This window comes from Protopterus annectens, chromosome 1.part0 (genome assembly GCF_019279795.1).
Source record: "Protopterus annectens isolate FY-2018-M chromosome 1.part0, PAN1.0, whole genome shotgun sequence".
In the NCBI taxonomy this organism is placed as follows: Eukaryota; Metazoa; Chordata; order Ceratodontiformes; family Protopteridae; genus Protopterus; species Protopterus annectens.
This window is the reverse complement of record NC_056725.1, coordinates 471,398,963-471,413,642: the sequence shown is the minus strand read 5'-3', so window position 1 is coordinate 471,413,642 and position 14,680 is coordinate 471,398,963. Positions and strand designations below refer to the sequence as shown.

Genomic DNA, 14,680 nt, shown 5'->3' with positions numbered 1-14,680 from the left:
AGGCAAAATAGCGAAACGGCATATAAGCAAATTCTTTCCCTGGGAAAGAAATCTGTTGGCCGCTTCCATTACTTTGCTGTTTTCGTGACTGTAGTACGATCTCAGAGTTGGTATATTTAAGTAGGGGGGTGTGGGGGCACAGCCCCCCACTTTATGTAATGCTTTACAATTTTTTTTTTTGTGGAATGATTTTTTTTCCCTCGTGGAAAAAAATCGCTGTTGATAAATCATTGTTCGCTTTTTTAAGCATTCAATGATTTAACATAAGCCCTGCAGGGAGTATTTCTCCCTAGCATGAAATGCGATGACTCAAAAGTTGATATAAGTAAAAGGGAAGTAGTAAATTGCAGGCTTCTGTGTGGAGTCTAGTGAAGAAGAGAGTCCTTTCTAAATACTTCCTGAATAGAATTTTGGGCAAATTTTCAGCTTCATTGTCAGGAGGCCTTGTTAAGATTAATTAACTTGATAATTAGATAACCAACTACACAGGGATTACATGAAGATAAGCTTTCATGAAACACATTTTCAGAACAAACAGCAAATGTTCAAAGAGGAGGTTTTAGTAAGTAAATGATACTTCAATAAATAATACATCATACACAACAGTTAAGAGGCACTTGTAATTAATGAAAGATGAGTAACCGTATACAAGGCTGGTAATTAAAATACTGACTATCAAAGGATGAAACTGTTTTTAAAAAGTAAATGCTTAGCTGCTTGCCCAAGCCCTACTGAAGCCAAGCTAATTTATGAGTGCATACGGCTGTGTGAATATAAATTCAAGTTACCAAAGAAGGGATGAGGTAAAATTGTTTAAGCTAATGCTTGTCTTATGCATTTAAGCACAAAGGGTAGGCTGAAATAGCTGACAGGTCTTTTTTTGCCATCAGTTCTTATGCATCAATGCATCAGCAGGAAAACATCAAAAGTCATCATTCTGTTTTTATGCAACTACCTTATTTGAGCAGAGAAAACTTCTGAATAAATGTACCCAAAGTGTTATAATGAATCACTGCTGTGATTTCAGTCCATTAGTCAACAGAGCTGCCATATTGCTTACTTTTTGCACAGTATGTTATCGCGCAAAAGCATGGTAAAGCTTATCATCAGTCTAAAAGAAACTGCAATGACATGCCGACAGTATCAAGTGTGTACATATGAGGAGGAGGAGGAAGGAACATAGGGCGTACTTGAATCACAGAATAGTGGGGGAGCTATATTCTTAAAAGAAAAAAATTGTAAAAGGAGATGTACTGTGGTGGGGACATCCTGTAAATTCATACTGCAAGAAATATATTATAGTGCCTGATAGCAGGTCCTGTGCTAAACACTACACTCTTCATGCAGGGGAATATGTCGCTACTGTGAATCACCACAATAACTCCACTACTTTCTTCATTCACTTCAATTGAATGACAGCAGTTGTTTGCTCCACAAGCTTCTCCTGTTTTTTTTTATTCTTCAGGATTTAACTTGTAGGACCATACCATACCATGACAATGAAAATTAGTTAAGTTGTCATACTGGTCCTTGCGAGGAAAAAAAGAAAGGAAAAAGCTGCAGGAATAAGATAATTTGATACCATAACTGGACAAGCACAGGTATTATTAAACATTGCCACTCATAGGGCAGGATTCACGAAGCCTCCGTGTAAGAGTTATAACTCATACACGGAGGCTGCAGTTAAACGGAGTGATGTCAGCATGCTCTGCATATTAATGAGAGCATGCTGAATCACATTGAAGGCCAACACGGTCCGTGTAAGACAGTAGGGGGTGTGTCCGTAGGCCGAGCCCTGTAAGCGGACACGCCCCCAGAAGAGGAAAAGTACCCAATGGAAACACCCATGACAGAGTCCATGGAAATGTGAATAAACAGAACACAACACATGCCCCCACAGACTATGAACAGAAAACATATAAATAAACATGTTTCATATTTTTTAAATTGTAAAATGTTTAACCGTGAGTGCGCTTCGTTTGCTGGCGTGCCCGTAAGCGCAGCTACAGTTAGCAGTCAGTGGGAAAGCATATAAGAACTAAATATGCAAAATAAGCCAGGAAGCAATAGCGTAGCGGTAGAGATGTTGGCTGAAGAGCAGGCATTCATGGTTCGAGCCCCAACACCAATTTTTTTGCAAAATAAGCAGGAAACAAGTCCCTGACAAATATGTACACATAAAACCACAAGTTATGTAAAATGTAATGAAATAGCCCATTTATATTGAAGACATGTGAGGTAACAAAAGAATAAAAAATGCCAGATGTGCTCATAGCTGAGCTACAGTTTAACAGAGTGAGTGCATCTGCCCGTAGATGAGCAGTGGTTTAACTGGTGCAAAATGAGTGCCCGTAGCTGAGCAGTGGTCTAACATGCTAAATCTATGTGCCCCTAACTGAGCTGAGTGGAATATGCGTGCCGATAGCCAAATGAGGCATAAAGCAGCGTACCCCGTTTGCGCGGAGCTGCGCACCGCGCAAACGAGCTAACCGATGGGCAACGTTGAGCAAGCCGTATCAAAACTGCCTTTACACAGACACACCCCTCAGCATGTCTAGACAGTCATGAAAAATAAAAAGCAGTGGCCAGGTTCGAACCCAGGATACTATACACCATAGTCAAGGTACAGAACCACTAAGCCACGACAGCAGTACCTGTAAATGCAATAATAGCTAATATAGAGGAATGAATACAAACTAGAGCATGACAATGCAGGTTTACTGAAGTTGATACAATTCCAAAATGGCCAATCACAGATATGTGCGGGAAAAACGGACTATATAAGCCCCATAGGCGGGAATACACAGCATAAACTATTGTAGAACTGACCTGCAGGCAGAATGACAGGAGTAGGAGAGGGTAGTCACTTTCGAGCACAGAGGTGGGGTGTTGAGGAGTCCAGGTACATGGCCTGGCTCCTAGTCCATAATCATGAGGCCCAACTCATGCAGGGCCAGGTCCTCTGGGGAGCATACAGGGCTGAGGCGTGGGACTGGTTGACTCATGATCTCACCAGTGCCACAGGGATTCCAAGGACTGGTGAGCAGGTCCGTCACCACCATGCGGACCTGAAGAGACGCAAGCAGGACCAACTGAACCTTTGGATCCAGGAGGCCCGGCAAACACCCAACGCCCCACTACTGAGTAAGTAACATTTAATTATGTATGTAAAAAATTAAACTAGCTGATATTATGGAGATGTGTATTCCAATATTACTTCATTTATATTACAGCTGCAGGTGTCCGTTCTGCGAACCGCAGAGCCTATGGCGATAGGCTGGTGCGGTTGCGCCACCAGGCAGGTCAGTAATCCACTACCAGTAACTGTAAAGAAATATAAAAGTATGACAGTCAGCAAAAGAGTGCAGTGTAGTCAGTAAGGAATAAAATCTGCAAGTAACAGTGTGAAAGTGTATGCAAGTATTGCTTGATTACAAGAGTTTTCAGCCTGTAAGTTTAACCTAAACATGAAACTGTCCGACATATATTCTGAAATAAAAATGCCCTGCCTGTAAGAAAATAGTACACAACCTGCAGCAGGCTGAAAAGTATAGCTGCAGAAGATGATGAAATCACATGTGTGAAATATATCCCTGTGGAAATACTGAAACATGACAGAAGTGAGACTGCTGGAAAGGATTGTAATAACTACTGTTAAAACATGTCAATAAAGCCTAGAAGTACCATCCTGAATAGTAAAATGAAAGCAAGTGAGAGAGTGTGAGAAAGTGTCATGAATCCAGCAATACAGTAGTAATAACCCCTGAATAAAGTATACTGCAGTCAAGACAGAATGAAATGCATGTGAGATTCAAAACCAAACAGCGAAATCTGTTCAAAGTGTTGCTGCATGTGGAATGTGTATCCCAAAATCTGGATATGTTGCTCTCAGTCTAAAATACGCAGATAGGATGATTGTCTGATATACCAAACATCCACACTTGTCTACAGCTATATAAAGCAAATGTAGCAAGATGATGTAGCTGAACAAAGCTAGATATGAATGTGTATGAAGAACACTAAAATGTATAATGATGTTGCAGTAACAGTCCTATCACCAAGGTGAAATAGTTATCATATAGGAAACTGTAGTTAGAACAGTAGTGTGTATATAACTGTAGCTATTAGAAATGTACAGCATATGTATTGTTATTCGAAGGTGTTAATATTACTGTCTTTACCCCACCCTATAACCACATATAACCCATTCCACGTGAAAATGGTATGTGCAATCACAATTAACACCCCTGGACGTTTGTCCTGTTGGGTCATATATATCTGCATGTCTGTTGATGCATCTGCCCTGTTCATACATCCGCACCTGATGGCCTGTTGCCATCAATTAACCCTGCATGTTGTTGGACTGTGTATTTCTGTTCAAATTATGCATGTGTTATGCACGCTGTTCAATGGTGTGAATATCTGGGTGTTTGGTTAATGGGAATACTAATGCATGCTGTTACAACTAATTGTGAATGGTATTATATGTCACTAACCCAAACTGTCATGACATAATGCAAAACATAGGATGACAGGGAAGGCGGGTTCCAGCGGACCCACCTCTCCCACCTCAGCTGGCGAGTGCACCTGGCACTAGTGTCGAGTCCGGACCCTCCTCCAGTGGCCCTGTGCCATCTGCGGGTGGAAGCGCTGTAGGGGATGGGGCTCGCCCCCCCCCCTCTGCAAGTGTGGCCGGAGGAGAACCACCACTCACCTTCCGTAGCGTCCGGACTGTGGTGCGTAGGGAGATTAGGGACTCTGTCCTTGAGCCCCTACGCCAGCTTGAGGCACGGGTGGCGCAACTAACGGGCATGCCTGTTGCCCCGCCTACACAGCCCCCAGCACAGCCCCATCCTGGGCAGTGAAGGAACAGTGGCAACTGCCTATGGGTGGGGATATCAGTTCCACTGTTGCCATCTGTGGGCTCATGGGCTCTGGATATCCAAACCTCCGTCCCCGTCAATTGTGTATGCAGGATTGTTGCCAATATCCATGTGTTTGGTGAATGTTAAGTAGGTGTGGATGAACACAGAGCATATCTGAGGCATGTGGTCCATATGTGTAACATAACTGAAGAAGGCCTTGTGGTCATCCATAGTGTTTGTGTCCATTTCCCTCCCAGAGTAGGCCATGGCTGTTGTTATGATGGACAGTAGCGTAGTACCAGTGATGACCACAGATGCCTGCTCTTAATGTGAATGTGCTCTGTCCTGCAGTAGCCTCCTGCTATTGTTATACAATCTGCCTCTGTCTGGGGTCCACCGGACAGGATGCCTAACCTTTGTGCATAGGGTCTGGGTTAGACATGTGTGTGCAAGTGTCATGCAATCCGTGGCATGTCCGTGGTAAGCATTTGCAAAGGGGTCAGCAGTGTGGCTTGTGGCTTCCACTGGCCCAGTGTGCTGCATGGATACCATCTCAGTCCCAGCAAGTGAATAACTGTCTAATCACATACATATCAAAGTAGTCTACTGTGCTGGTGGTGGTGGTGGGATATGTATATCCAGGCAGTAACGCCTGTCCACATCACAGTAGTGGAGGGTGTCCCACATACAGTACCTTGGGATGAACCCCAGAGTGAGGTTGTGCATTGCACCTGTCAGTGTGTGCTGACCGATGGGGCATGCTACTATGTTGTGTGGAATGTGGCAGGTATTGTTGCACAGGTGTTGGCTGAGCACTGATATCTGGCCATGTACCTGTGTATCCACCACGACACACACACATGCAACATATGGGAGTAGTAGTATATCACTACACATGAGTATCATGTATAGTATGTGTGCCATATATTGCTGACATGGTCTGCTGATATCCTGTCTGTGTTCTCTTCCAGGAGATGGCAACAGCGTAACCCGCCTACTCTGTGGCGGAAGATGAGGAGATCCACCAGAGCCTGGTGTGGGAGTATGACATCCTGTTTTCCGCACCAGTCAGAATCAGCAGGAGAGGGCCGACTGTGGCAAGACCTTGTCCGTAGGGTAAATGATATTGGCACGCATAACAGGACATATGAGCAGATGCGACATCACTGCAGTGATTTAATCCAAAGTGTCCGCAGCGTGCATCAGATATCCACAGGCAACAGGTCGCCACAGGAGGTGGGGTGGCCACATCCCCTCACCAGACTGGAGGGGCTACTCCTAAGTGTTGTGGCTCCAGCCCCGAACACCAACAGCAGTACACCTGCATTATGATGGAGGCTGGTTCCACACAGCAGCATGACATGGAGCATGCAGGTAATATGCCATATGTACACCTGACTGTTCTGTACACTGTATCATATGCAATATCAATGGCACAGATGTGCCCACTGACATTAATCTCATCATTTCTGCAGGTCCCTCCAGGGTTACAGTGAGACAGGCCATCCATGCTGGTGAGTGTGTTTAACATAACCTATAATAGTCCTGATAATGCTAGTAACAGTAGTGTAACTCACTAGTGCTCTGTGTGTATACTGCAGGGTGTGCATGTGTGCATGTGTGCAGGTGTGCCTGTGCCCATGTGTGCATGTGTGCAGGTGTGCCTGTGTCCACGTGTGCATCTGTGCATGTGTGCCTGTGTCCACGTGTGCATGTGTGCATGTGTGCCTGTGTCCACGTGTGCATGTGTGCATGTGGGCATGTGTGCATGTGTGCATGTGTGCATGTGCCCATGTGTGCATGTGAACACCTGTGCATGTGTGCATGTGTCCATGTGTGCATGTGTCCACATGTGCATGTGTGCATGTGTGCCTGTGTGCATGTGTGCCTGTGTGCATGTGTGCCTGTGTGCATGTGTCCATGTGTGCATGTGTGCATGTGTGTATAAGTGCATCACTGGTAACAATGTCTGGAGACTGTAAACTGTGTTTCCTGTCTTCATCCCACAGGTTCTGGGGCTGCTCTGGTGACCTGCAGCAGGGAACCTGAATCCTGTGCCACGGCTACTGGTAATGATGATATTTGTGTAATGGTACAGGAAGGTGTGTCAGGGTCTGCCATTGGTCAGCCAATTGACAGTACACAGCTGTCAACCCCATCATTGCGCACAGTCATCCTGCCTGTACATCCTTTGTCACCATTGTCCCTAGGTGATGGACAGGATACAGCGGGCATAGACCAGGGTAATGTGGTACCTGTGGCACATGCATCCCCACACAGCAGCCATGGGCAGGGTCCTCCGATGGTACCACACAGACAGTTGCCCATGGGTTCTCGTGGGAGCATCCGTGCGCGTACTGCCTCTGGCCGACGTGCCCAAAGAGGTCTGTCAACCTCAGCTATGTTTCGGACTGTCATGCAGGCTCAGTCACGTATGGAAAGGTACACCAGACAGGGTCTGAGGGAGCTCAGAGCATGTCGCACAGCCATGACAGACAGTATGAGTGACATTGCGGATGCTATCCGTAACTTCACCGATGTCATAGACAGACATTGTGGGGACATATTACAGCAGTTCCACAACCAGATGCCCATGAGCCAGGGCAATGGTGGGCATTTGCGGCGTTGACATGGCCGTATGCCGGCAGCAGCAGCAGCTGGCAGTCGGCGCGGATGACAACAGGCTCGCGCACGCCCCCATAGTGCCAGCAGCAGCCCCAGCAATGCTGGGTCTGTGCTGTCATCGGAACGCCCCAGGAGACCACGTGCACATGGCTCTGGACAGTCCCAACAGGGACATGTGTCCAGTCAACACACCCCCACTTCTGATGACAGTACCCAGTCCGGCTTTGTACTGGATACGGTCCGTAGCACCCCTGCCAGGCACATGTACCGTGTCCGTGCACACAGACACTGATCTGTATGGCCTGCCAGGTGCAGTCTGTGGCTGTCCACAAACCCCTGTATATGGCAGCCATGAGGTGGAACTGTGTGCGTGCATACACACATGCAAAATGTTAACACTTAGGGCAACCACATACACGCACACACTGCACCAACACTGCCCCACCCTGTACTGCTGCCCCTCACCAACACACATACACACACATGTCAATTGGTGGTATCAGTGGCTGACTCAGGCATACCTAATCCACACCCTGTGCATATGATGACACTGTGCCACCTCCTGCAATCTCCAACATCATTGCGGGAACAGGTAAACACGTTGCTGATGCACAGGGTGACTACATAGATGTGTATTAGTAGTATCATGTTGGTAACAGTACAGTGTGCTGCTATGACTGTGTGTTTATCCCAGCATGCCTGCTGTAGTAACTGTATGAATGTCCTGAATTGTTATCTGCACCCATAGTACATACCAAAGTATAACAGCTGCACATAATTGCATGCCGGTGGTAAGGTTGTCAACAGATAGCTGCATACATGGGTAGCACAGGGGGAAAGCTAACGCAAGTAGTGATATGCAATGGTGGACATGTACAGTAATGGTGTCAAGTTGCCCACAACGACTATGCCATGTGGATGTTCGCATGTAGATATGTGTGCAGTACCAATGTAATCCAAATCACAAATAAGTATGACATAATATCGGTTCTACCATGGGCATCTGTGCTGTATTCCTGGGTACATGTTGATAGTGCCTACATATTTGCATTGTTACTTACTGTTATTGTTACCCCTTCTTTGTTGTATAATGCACTACTTCCAGCCCTGTTTACTGTAGCTTTGTTTGCATGCATGTTCGCAGGGGTCCCCTGGAACACTGCTTATACCTGCAATGCAGAGTTACAGTGCTTCTGTAGACTGCTAGTGACATCTGCATAGCGTACGATATGTATGTCAACTTTACACATGACAGAACGTCACTGTCTGTCCTGTACGCATGTACGTTGCCTGTGACACATTGCACACGTCTTACCTGGCATTTACCCATGTGTGCAGTCATATATGTCAGTGCTATGAAACAGTAGCAGTCCACCCACACATACACACCTTCAGTATGTTGTTCCCCATTGGCCCTATGTGTTGGTACTCACCATGGCAATCACACTACTAGGGTGGCATGTGCAAAGGTAACCTGTGAATCGCCTCTATGGTCCAGTCATGGTTTATGTGAGTCATGTGTCATTGTCACAGCTGCCACATGTATGCAGTCAACCATCACCCTTGGCCAGGAACGTATAACACATGTGTGGGATGCCACCACACAACCAATCTGGGGACTGGTCTCTCTGAACCCAGTAATGCCATACCCTGTCAGGTGGCATGTCATATATACTACGTCCAGGACAAACGTCAACCCCAATCCCTGCTGCTACTATTGATAATACCCCTGAAGATGTTCCTGATAGTTTTGACCAGTCCTTTACTGAGACATTTCAGGCCCTAGCTAGCCATCTACCTCCTAGCTCCCCTGGTCCTGAAAGCAGCACCCCTAGAAAACTACTTGCGCCCAGCTGCCAACGAGTCACCACTTCACTTCTCCGTACCTTGATTGTAACAGTGAAACCCACTACACTTTCTGCTGATCAACTCCCTGCCGAGTACCTATCAAAACCAGAAGATGCTATTGCTTACCCCGTCTCAAAGGTAATCAAAGGAACCATGTTAGAATCTAACTTTCCCACCATCTGGAAAATGTCATATGTAATCCCACTTCACACAGGAGGCAGCTCTACTGAAGTCTCCAATCATAGGCCAATAGCTATACTCTCTCCACTTGCAGAGATTATGGAAACTTTCGTCATAGACAAGTCATGCACCACCTAATCCAAACTCGCATTATGGCAGACACTCAGCATGGCTTACATCCTCATCACAGCACTACGTCAGGCCTCCTAGCCTTTACTAACACCATAAGCCATACTTGAAACAATAATTATATATCCACAGCCCTCTTTTTGGATAATTCAAAGGCATACGATATGGTTGATCACCAACTTGTACTCCACACCCTGCAAAGACTGTCTAGATACTGGAGCCTTCCAATGGTGTCAATCCTACCTGCATGGTCGACAGCAGGCTGGCCTCTGGCAGAACAAACTCTCTAACCTTCTACCTAACACTCTCAGAGTACCACAAGGCTCTATACTAGGGCCCTTGCTGTCCTCCATCTTCATTAACGACCGTTATACTGTCATCCCAAAAGTCAGCTGTATCCAATATGCTGTATACTCTACTCTGATCTGCTCAGCCACATCTCCAGTAGAGTTATGGTCAGCTACCCAGACCACCTTTAATACAATAGCAAACTGGCTTTCTGAACATTGCCTGATCCTAAATCCCAATCAAACTAAACTGCTGTTATTTCACCAACACGTAGGTCTACCACTTTCACCGTTACCATAACATCAACTGATGGCACAATAATCTCCCCTGACCCATCTCCGAAACTATTAGGTGTCATCATAGACAATAATCTCATATGTGACATACATGTTAACCAGATTAGCAAAGCCATCAATAGAAAACTAGGGTCACTTTACAGAATTAAAGCCTTCCTAGCCCCTCCAGCTAAAGGTGCCATAGCTTGCTCACACCTTGCTTCAACCCTTCTGTATGCATCCCCTCTACTCTCGAATATGAACAAGACTGTCCTTAACAAACACTCGATTTGCTACAACCACATTGCCAGGTTTGCCACTGGCCTGCCTTTTATGACACATCATTGCATCAATCTAAATCAGCTTGGTTGGCCTGCAATACCCAGCCTAATACAGTATAACCAACTGATTATGGCCTATAAAATCCTCTATAATCCAGACAATACTCCTGCACTTCAAATATTATCACCCCCTATAACAATCCTAGACCACTTCGATCCTCTAACAAAGTACTACTTCAGACTAGCAAGTTTAATAACACAGCCGGTGATTCTCTCTTTGCAAACCCTGTAAGTAGATCCTGGAACTCACTTCCAGCTGATATTACCCTACTGTCCACCTTAGGTCAATTTAACAGTAGACTCAAACAACATTTGTCACTTAACTGGCTATGTCAATGTATCAAGCCTGGCTAACTCGAATGTGTAACTTCTGTGAACCACTTTACTGTGTAATTTTAATTTAATCCTGGCTTGTGCTCAGGTCTAACATTAACCTGTGGAACATGTTTGACTTGCTTACTTATGTAATCTCTGCAAATAATCTGTTTGTAATATGTAATGCTAGTATTATGTAATGCTGTATCTGCTACCCTCATAGCTTGTCTCCACGGGCCTCCCTGAAATGGACATGCATCCAGTTGGGCTATCCCAGTCAACAAATGTAGGATAAATAAATAAATCAATACAATATATTACAGTGACGACAATACCAGTCAGACATTGACACACACTGACAGCATGCTGAACACACTGGGGCATACGTGGGGACTCAGACTAGCAGCCTGCCTGGGCATCACACACCTCCGCAGCTGGCACACAGGCATATGTTCCATCGGAACAGAGCATATGCCACACATGGCACGCACATCCCCTGTGCCACACACTCACAGCCTGTAGGGCTACACAACACACCTGCTACAGACGTGTCAGGTACCTGTCATGTGTGCTGCACTGGGGTCCCGCTCAACAGGCTGTATCCAGTGAAGGTCACAGTGATATGACTCAGGGGCACTATGGTCCACCACAGCACACATGCATACAGGTCAGTCAGAGGCATGGACAGATATGACTCACTCATTGACCATGCCAGTGTGGCTGCCTGAGACATACCTCCCTGGACTACATGATAGGGCACATAGAATGGATCTCTCAGCATGTGGCACAGGCCAGTATGAGCCTGATGTTGGTTGCCAACATACCACCAGGTATTCTACCACTATATGTGGGAAGGTGTTGTATGTCTACATTATGCTCAGTCTCCACTGTCATTCATAGGGTATCCACTGGCTGTCAACGTGTGCCTACATGCTAGGGAAGCCACAATGATGTGCACGGGTCATCTTGCACGTGACACCCATGGCCCGATGTATAATGGCAAGGCTCCTTGGTACACACATACTGCCTTATGCTGCAGGACATGGTTTACATAGCGACCTCCGTGGGTATCACACAGGTTAGGACACTAACAGTGCTGCTACACAACAACAGCAGTGTACACTGGAAGATGCATGCACCAGACACTGCCCTCAGCATGGTGAACTGCAATGTCTGTGCAGTACCAGATTCATGATTCATGGCTCACAGGTGTTACCCATCACTGACAGGTTATGCCCCATACCATGCCTGTCATCCCTACACATGTAACACACATGGATAGGGGGGTGGTATCCCAAGGTAACACAGATACACACACCTCCAGGTTGTTGGCACAGCACAAACCATCAGGGCCTACTCATGTGCAGCTGACAGTGTGTCGGACTGCCATCTGGTTCATAGCCTGGCACACACAACCCTCACATACACAGGAAGACCACCTATCCTCCATAACAACACCGGCAATATGACAGTCTCATGAACTGTGTTTATAAGGCCGTACTGCATCCAGCCAAACATTGTGTGTGAGCATTACTGTAGCTACAACATTCTAGTTGAAGAGTTCTCAGCATGTGGTCACCGAATTGCAGTGGAATGACATGTTACCACTACCACAACAGGTGGGAACATGCAGCACCTGTACATCGACTACATGTACACTATATGGCCCAGACCAGATGTGTATCCCCTGCTGTAGGTCTTTCACCATAGACACCCACACTGTATAGGGACATACCACGTGCGGACCCTGCACAGTAAGACACAGTCATATTGGTATACATTGCTAATACCATTTATCCACATGAAGCATGTGTCAGACATGGTAACTACTGCAGGTCACAGGTATTTATGTGTATGTGTCACACACATACATCATGTGTGCAATGCCATTGCTGGTTTAGGCAATGGCATGCATTGTTATGTACAAACACCCACACAAGGTCATACTGTGTGACACAACCACACGTGACAGTTGTGGGTTACCAAAACATACCTATCTGTACTCTGACAATGGTAATAGACACAGTAGCAGAGCACACTATTGGCATTACTAGCCAACTAGCCCTGTTTGGCTGTGCTGATAGTGTGGTGACATCCCCTGTGTTTACTGGGGGAGTATGCAGCATCTGGTGTATTGTAGTATTTGCCAAAAGGATCTGTTCGCTCACACTTGCATTTACACACCCTACTACTCCCACACACATGCTCACTTGCCATTTGCAGGATTCATTCCCCTACCTAAGTCATGACACGTGAGAGGGACGCATTAGCAAAGCGCACTATTCGGTTTACTAGATAGTTCATCTTCTCTGGCTATACTTATAGGGTGCTGACAACATCAGTATTTTGAAAGGGTAATTGTGCATCAGGTAGTGTGATCTCCTGATTGCCAAAACTAACATGTTTTTCATACGGAAATGCACACACACAAACTCCCCACATGCAAACACACACACATGTCATTTACAGGTTTCAAACTCCTACCTACCTACATTACGATACGCAGGGGAAATGCATTAGCAGAGTGCGCTATTCACATTACTGGGAGGCTTCCCTTCTCCTGCTGTACTTATAGGGTGCTGACATCATCTGTGTTTAGAAAGGGGAGTGTGCATCCTGTAGTGTGTTCTCCCAGTTGCCAAAAGGGGCACTTCCCTCATACATATTTGCACACACAATAACCCCCCTCATCCAAACACACACACTTGCCATTTGCAGGATTCAAACCACTACCTAACTATGTTATGACACTTGAGACGGATGCATTAGCAGAGCGCGCTATTCGCATTACTGGGAGGCTTCCCTTCTCCTGCTGTACTTATAGGGTGCTGACATCATCTGTGTTTAGAAAGGGGAGTGTGCATCCTGTAGTGTGTTCTCCCAGTTGCCAAAAGGAACATTTCCCTCATACATATTTGCACACACACAATAACCCCCCTCATCCAAACACACACACTTGCCATTTGCAGGATTCAAACCACTACCTAACTATGTTATGACACTTGAGACAGATGCATTAGCAGAGCATGCTATTCGCATTACTGGGAGGCTTCCCTTCTCCTGCTGTACTTATAGGGTGCTGACATCATCTGTGTTTAGAAAGGGGAGTGTGCATCCTGTAGTGTGTTCTCCCAGTTGCCAAAAGGGACATTTCCCTCACACATATTTGCACACACACACAGTAACCCCCCTCATTCAAACACACACATTTGCCATTTGCAGGATTCAAACCACTACCTAACTATGTTATGACACTTGAGACGGATGCATTAGCAGAGCGTGCTATTCGCATTACTGGGAGGCTTCCCTTCTCCTGCTGTACTTATAGGGTGCTGACATCATCTGTGTTTAGAAAGGGGAGTGTGCATCCTGTAGTGTGTTCTCCCAGTTGCCAAAAGGGACATTTCCCTCACACATATTTGCACACACACAGTAACCCCCCTCATTCAAACACACACACTTGCCATTTGCAGGATTCAAACCACTACCTAACTATGTTATGACACTTGAGACGGATGCATTAGCAGAGCATGCTATTCGCATTACTGGGAGGCTTCGCTTCTCCTGCTGTACTTATAGGGTGCTGACATCATCTGTGTTTAGAAAGGGAGTGTGCATCCTGTAGTGTGTTCTCCCAGTTGCCAAAAGGGACATTTCCTCACACATATTTGCACACACACAGTAACCCCCCTCATTCAAACACACACACTTGCCATTTGCAGGATTCAAACCACTACCTAACTATGTTATGACACTTGAGACGGATGCATTAGCAGAGCGTGCTATTCGCATTACTGGGAGGCTTCCCTTCTCC

General features: G+C 46.0%; 1 protein-coding gene across 1 annotated transcript in view; it reads right to left on the bottom strand.

Moving 5' to 3' along the window:
* The window catches only part of LOC122792966 (IQ motif and SEC7 domain-containing protein 2-like), an 875,781-nt gene that overhangs the window by 365,126 nt on the left and 495,975 nt on the right, over window positions 1-14,680 (bottom strand). The window lies entirely within an intron of this gene.